The 7,707-nt window shown below is 35.9% G+C and overlaps 1 protein-coding gene across 4 annotated transcripts in view; it reads right to left on the bottom strand.

Annotated features, from left to right (window-relative positions):
• The window catches only part of DPYD (dihydropyrimidine dehydrogenase), a 679,957-nt gene that overhangs the window by 184,242 nt on the left and 488,008 nt on the right, over positions 1-7,707 (bottom strand). The gene's annotated exons all lie outside the window — the stretch shown is intronic.

Genomic DNA, 7,707 nt, shown 5'->3' with positions numbered 1-7,707 from the left:
CTGCAACTGGGAGCTTTACAAACACTTTATAGCTAGGAAACCAGTTTAAAAATCAATGCAGCAGCCAACTCAGTGCGATAAAAGAGAGTGGATGCATTATAGTCTCATAGGCTTTCCCTGTTGTTCAAACAGTCATCTGTATAGTAGTTATTTCCATTGCCCTTTTATTATGCTATCTATTTTTAAGTCTGCAATGAATTAGCCAGCACTCTGCTAATTCCACACTCTTAAAAAGAAATCTTTGTAGTCCAAAGATGTACAGTATAAGCAAGATACAGTAAATACTTATGCCTTAGCCATTTCCCGTTTGGGTTACAGCAACATGCTCTGAATGGAGCTGCCCTTTAAAGCCACCTGGAAGATACAACTGGCCCAGAATCATGTAATATCTCTGTTGTGTGAACTTCAGTCTTTGCCCTATAGAACACCCTTTTGTCCTTGGAGTTTGATAGGCCTCCTAATCCTCCAAAAAGACCTGTTCCCTCCCCTCAAGTGTTCGGATACCATGAGACTGAGGAGAGTTTTTGTGGTGGACTGCTTGTTAAAAAGTTTATTATGGTGCCAGGTTTCTTTACAATCTGTGGTTTTAATAGATATATGCATATATTGATTATAATGATACCATTTTAACTGTGGGTTATGGGCCATCCAGAATTCAGTAGGTGGCACAGTGGTTAGAATCCAGTACTGCAGGCTACTTCTGCTCACTGCCAGCTGCCTGCAATTTGGCAGTTCAAATCTCACCAGGCTCAAGGTTGACTCAGCCTTTCATCCTTCCAGGATCAGTAAAATGAAGACCCAGATTGTTGGGGGCAATATGGTAATTCTGTAAACCGCTTAGAGAGAGCTGTGAAGCTGTATATAAGTCTAACTGCGATTGCTATTTCAATCAAACAAACAAATATGGCACAATTTGTTGCAAAGGAAAGGGAAAACCCTTTACCCACTCTGGCCAGTAATATCTTCAAATATTACTCAAAATAATGGTGTAATACATCTAGTTAACTAATCTATACAAAAGAGATAATATAATGATTATCACATAGGTGAAAATAACAATCACAACAAATAAGTATCATGAGTCTGTAAATTCCAAGCCCTGGAGGATTGTACTATATCTCTAACCACAATTCTGAGAAAACTTGAAAAATCTGGCCATTTTATTCAGTGACTTTAGCAGAGAGGTCTACCAGTATGGTGGAAAAACAGGTGGAGTTTGCATTTCCTTTCTTTTAATAATTTTTTTTTATTTCCTGTGCTTTCATGATGCTGCCTGCAAAATAGAAGTGCTCTGGAACCCATATGCAAACAAATCCAGCTCCTGACCAAAGCTGGAAAACAATTTTTTTGCTCTCTTCCTCAAACCCAGAAGGAACTTGCTTTGTTTTAGACCAGGGTGTCAAACTCAAGGCCTTCTGGCCAGATCTGGCCCTTGGGGCTACCCTGGAAACAGTGAAGGATTAGCTCATAGATGCGGCCCTCCCGAGCTCCATTTTCACTGGCAGAGGGTTGCAGGAGGCCATCACAGCTAGCAGAGTGTTTGGGCCACTACGGGAACCCCTGACACAAGTGACATTGAGCTGGCCACACCCCCTGCTGCCCCAGGTTAAACACAATGCTGATGTGGCCGTCAATGAAATCAGGTTTGAACCCCTGTTTTAGACTGAAGACCAGGAACAAGAAAACTGCTTGAATATGGCTTCAAACCTGGCATCCAGCAAGCTCTAGAGTACATGAAAAATTACACCGAGAGAGTTAATTTCTGATTGTTATCATCACTTATAAGTTGGCTATCTTCCTTATCTAATATTGGGTTTTGAATTTATTTACTTATTTATTTATTTATTTGATTTGTCAATTGCTTACAAGATAATAGGTATAAGTATATACATAGTTATGAATACATGAAATGGGTACATATAAGAAAAATAAAAGAAACAATAGGACAGGGCCGGTAGGCACATTGGTGCGCTTATGCACGCCCCCTACAGACCTCTTAGGAAAGGGGTGAGGTCAATAGTAGACAGTCTAAGGTTAAATTTTTGGGGGTTTGGGGAAGAAACTACAGAGTCAGGTAGAGTATTCCAGACATTGACTACTCTGTTGCTGAAGTCGTATTTCCTGCAATCAAGTTTGGTGCGGTTTACCTTGAGTTTGTATCTATTGTGTGCTCTTGTATTGTTATGGTTGAAGCTGAAGTATTCATTGACAGGTAGGACATTGCAATGTATGATTTTATATACTATATTTAGATCGGACCGGAGGCGGCGTAGTTCTAGGTTTTCTAGGTCTAGAATTTCAAGTCTGGTGGCATAAGGTTTTCTGCAACAAGTAGAGTAGTGGAGAACTCTTCTTGTGAAATATTTCTGGACTTTCTCAACTGTGTTAATATCAGATACGTAATGCGGGTTCCAGACTGATGAGTATTGGTCTAGCAAATATTTTGTATGCTCTAGTTAGTAGTGTGATATTACCAGAGAAAAAGCTACGTAGGATTAGGTTAACAACTCTTAATGCCTTTTTGGCTATGTAGTTACAGTGGGCTCTAGCACTTAGATCATTAGAGATGAGTACTCCAAGGTCCTTGACAGAGTTTGGATAAGCAACAAGGTCTTGACTATTCAGCTTGTATTTTATTTTCTGATTATTATTTTTTTGCCAATATGTAAGACAAAGCATTTATTTGTTGAGATTTGAAGTTGCCATTTGTTTGACCATTCTGATACATAGTCAAGATCTTTTTGAATATTTGTATTATTTCTATAGCTGTTTTACTCCTCACTTGCAAAATGCCTAAAGTTTAATCTGGTGACTGAAATAATCAATAGACAGACAGACAGATTGCAAAATTTCTTGAGACACACTCTCTCTTTTTACTGAAAAGGAAAAAAAGATTTAAGTGGGATTTAGCAGGATTAAATACAATTTGTTGCAGCATAGCAAAGTTCTGATTTGGAATTATATATGTGTGTGTGTATACACACATACACACACACACACACACACACACAATTTATTCTATTGTTTTCACTTTAAAAATATAACCATATGTTCTGTTACAATAATGTACTCTTTTAAACTTCCCAGCCAGAACTGCTGATGACATTAAAACAAGTAGCGGTAAACATTATATATATTTAAATATTTTTATCTCTGGAGATACTCCATTTGCTGATCAGATCTGTTACAATACATTTAACTCAACAGAATCCTATCACTGTCTTAAAACTGAACTTGATAAACAGTGGGGAAACCCAAAGATAGACCTAAATGAAATTAAATTTTCAATAGCTACATTAAAACCCATTATCCAAAATTATTTATCATACAGTAGCTCAATAAGTGTCTTGTCCATACAAAAAAATGGAATGATTTTGCTTGGGAAGGTTTATTGAATAGCTAAAATCAAATGAATTGCCATCACTGGGCCTATTAGCTGACTCTCAGTGTAATAGGGGAATAATACATACAGGAACATGACTGATTGATTGATTGCCAGAATGAAACATTCCCTACTTATATTCTCTACAGCTAATTTATGTTGGGCAAAGAATAGGGCATAGATTCAATAATGTTTTGCCTTCCAGTGTTCAACTTGAGTGAAAAACTCTTTACTGAGCTGAAATCTATTTGGTCAATGCCTAATACACCATCCTGTAAAGTTATAATAAGACATTACATTAAGGCATTCACATCTTAATTGCTCCAAGTAAGACAACAGTCCCCCCCAAATTTTTACATAGACTTCAGGCTCAATCAATCAATGACTAAAGCAGTTCTGCAATAATTGTTTAATTATTGGGGAGAAAAGGATTACAAACCAGCAACAAAAAGATGTTAAGTGCAGAAGAGGGTCTTCAGTTTATACACGGAAATCAGATAAATCAGCCAACTGATGGTCAACCATCACTCCATGGTCTGGCTATACTACTGGAGAAGCAGCTAACTTTTCTCATCACTTCCCACCAGTGTGGAATGAACAAGAATGAATGAGGAGGCAGTTTGCTTCCATAATCAGGAGAACAGTTTCTCTGAGACACCCAAACAACCCATGTGGCATGAATTTGATGAGTATTTATATCTAAATATTTACTTTATGTTGGGAAGCGGTAGCAGGGAGGAGGGATCAAGCGTGGAGCTTGCCTGAAGTTAGTACACAACTGCAAAAAGGACTAGGACCACCACCATCCTTAAGTTCCTTGGAGCTTTAGTTAACTCTTCCCAAGAATAGGTGGCCAGACTGGAGAGATTCCTGTATTATAACCAGAACACAATAGAGTAGTTAGCTCAAAAACTGCATATGTGGGCCTGTTTTTTCATTCCTGACACTGTGTTCCGTTAAAAAAAACAAAAAAACCACCCCCTATTTTTGTTCCTTTTAGGAGGAAAGAAACTCCATTGGTTTTATAATGATTGATTGAAAAGGGTTCATGCTATGCATAAAGACTTGTGTATATACAGAAAAGAATGAATTTATGAAATACAGTCCAAAACAAATGGAAAACAAAGGCAGAAAAATAGTTTTAAACACCGGGTAAGTAACTATGGTGGTAATTCTTACTTGTGAAATCTATCATTATTGCATCATAAAAACAAGCTGTGATGCAATTTGTTTGGATTTGGCTTTATACATAATGTGAAGTCCACTAATGTAATTTGCCTTAGACATGAAAAATTGGTTGAGTGACTTAGGGCCAGTCACTGTCTGTCAGGCCAACCCCCTCCACAGGGTTGTTGTTGTGGATAAATGGGAGGAGGAAGGAGTTTTGTGTATGTTCGCTGTCTTGAGTTATTTATAAAGATATTAAAAGCAGGATTTTAAAAATCTAAAAAATCAAGCTATTGTTTTACAACTTGTGTGAAATCAGTTTTAGAAAATCACATCCAGAATAATATGCCTTCAGACTACTATGCAAAATGCATTACCAATGTCCTTGCCCTCAATTTAGCAATTAAAGTACAACATAAAACACAAAACAGAAACATTTTGTACTGATTGGTGGGTACTCATTTTAAATACATTTTTTTTGCTATGAGTTACGAATTGCTGGCAGCGAACAGCTCCTATGTTGAGATGTTTTTATCTGGTATCATTTAGGACTTCCTTTCTATGATTTCCCCCTTTCCTCCTTTAAAAGTAAACTTTGGTTTAATTTTATGGTTTGGTTTTGTATTCTTCCTTTATCCAAATACTGTTGTCTCTGTTCAATGAAAGCATTTCATGACATTATAAACTCTCCTTTTAAAGATAAAAAATAGGTTTCCGTAGCAAAGTATAAGTCAGGACATGCAAATAGTGACTTTAAAAATTGCGACAGAGCAGTTAAAACAAGAGCAACTGCCATTTACACTATTGATTTTGGAGTGACATTAAAGACCAAATTCAATCACTATTCTCCTTGGTTGTCAAAGGTTAATAATAGTTGAATTTTGAACCAAAGAAGTCAGACAAGCATTGCCAGGTAAAAGCAGCAAATTGTTTTCTTGTGAAGCAAAGTCAATATATAATTTATATTTTTTTTCTTTCCTCTTTAGTGGCAGGTTTAAGAACATGCCTGCTGAAAGGACAGGAGATGGGGATTATGTGGCTCTTGAAGCCAGCATTGACTTCACTTGCCCCACTAAATTGCTCCTTTTCAGATCAAATATTAATTCATCAAATAATGTTCATTTATCTTTGAAAAAGACCATTGTTGTGGAAAATCTCTTACAGGGAAAATAATACTTTTCCTGTAATATTTCTTTCAGATTTTACAGATAGAAGAATGTCCACTAGGTAGTTCTAGACATCTCAAGAAATAAATTTAGAAGTTCATTTTTCTATACAGGTCAACTTTGCCAACATCAGCATGTTCTTAGTTATGGAATACCCAAAGATGCCTCCAGATGTCTGGTGGACTATTGTGTGAGAACATCTAAAATGTGGAGTCAGGCATCAAAGCAATACAAACTTAATTCACATAGCCATGAAGTCCAATGCAAATTAAGCCAAGTCCAGTTTCTGACTGCATACTCATATCATTCTGAAATTCACTATATTACCCTTATTATTCACTTGCCCATAATATACAAATGTACTAGGGATTCAAATGATTTGGGTCTCAGTTAAGCCATTGATAAATGCAAAAGATTTGAGCAATGCTAAAAGGTACGAAAGACAAAAGCAATGACAACAACAAAAAGTCAATCAAGTGAATCATCCAATTGCTACACCATAAAATATTTGTTCTTGCTTTTGTCTATACGAGCAAAATAGTACTTCTCCCATCACTCTACAAAAAGGTGGCATGAGGTATGATTAAACAATATTCCAGTACTTTAGTTCATGCAGAGGTTATATGCCAGAGGGCATAAAGGTTTGATTAGGTTTACGTTGGACATGAGAAATTTCAAAGAAAACCACACACCATCTCTAATATATGAGTGCAACACCTACAAATGACTTTTTCCCTGTGACCAGGTAGAGCAAGCTTAAAGTCCCTTTCCAATTACAAATAGGAAGAAAAGAACAAGCGTTACAGGAAAACATCTATCTCTGAAATGATCAAGTGTTCTATTACAAAGTAGAAAGATTATGCATTGGCTAGATCTTTCATTTCTATTTGGTTTTGAAGTAGTATGAATAGCTGCCAATATTTGGCAATTTTCAGTGTATATGAAGATAAAATAGAAAATTTTAAAGCCATAAAGCTGCTCTGCTTTCAGTAGTCTGCTTTCAGTAGTCCAGCTAACCTAGTTCCTTGAATTTAATAATGGCTTTTCCTATGTGTAAAGAATTCACGAGATACACTACATTCCTTCAAAGAAAGGGGCAGAGTCTATTGGCATCAGTCTATTATATATTAAACTTTCTGATTTTCCATTTATGTGTACATCTGTGTTAATATTCTGAACAAGAGTTGTACTTGGATTACAGAAAATTAGATTCAAAGAAGCATAGAAATGGTTTTATATTAATTGATTCAACTCTGTCACAAATGTCTACACTGACCAGCAGATTCTTCCCAGGATTTCATATGCTTGAAAATCTGATGATGGAACTGGGAATTTTTCTATGGAAAGTATATCTTGTACCTATGAACTACAGACATCCTAACATGTTCAAAGAAAACTAGATGATCTTAAGCAGATACTGACGCTTCTCTCATTGTTCACATGATAAAAAGGGACTGAGTCCGATGCACATTTTGTAGAAAACGCTGCTGTAAACAGTGAATATTATGAGGCTGTAAAAGAATATTATTTTTTCTTGCATTCTAATGTGACATTCTAAGAAAATCATTTTTTTGGAATTTTATTTAAGAAAGAAACAAGACTGTTTCTTGTAGGAATGTAGGAATGAAACAGATTTGGAAAGAAGCTGGTATAAAAAAGAAGGCATGAATTATTGGTACATTCCAATAACAGTACTGGATTTTTTTTCCTTACTAGAAAGCAACAGTAGGAGAGGAAATTAAAGAAAGCAACAGGGAAGAATGGAAAACAGATGCCCAGGAGGCAAAGGGAAAGAAAAGCAGTTAAGCTGTTGAATTCAATAAAACTGGAATAATGATCTAGTAAAATAACATAAGCAACAACAATATTAAAAAGAAATGGAAAAAAAAGGCTGAGAAATTATTCAAACAATCCTTTTTCATATTTCTTTGAAACTGATTTATTATTTTGTTAATGCAAATTGAATTAGTTTATGGATAAGTGAACAATTAA

The sequence above is a fragment of the Notechis scutatus genome, chromosome 3 (genome assembly GCF_049901735.1).
Source record: "Notechis scutatus isolate UNSWTSFEM ecotype Mainland chromosome 3, rNotScu1.2, whole genome shotgun sequence".
Taxonomy (NCBI): Eukaryota; Metazoa; Chordata; class Lepidosauria; order Squamata; family Elapidae; genus Notechis; species Notechis scutatus.
The sequence above is the reverse complement of the archived record's forward strand: the minus strand, read 5'-3'. Positions and strand labels throughout refer to the sequence as shown.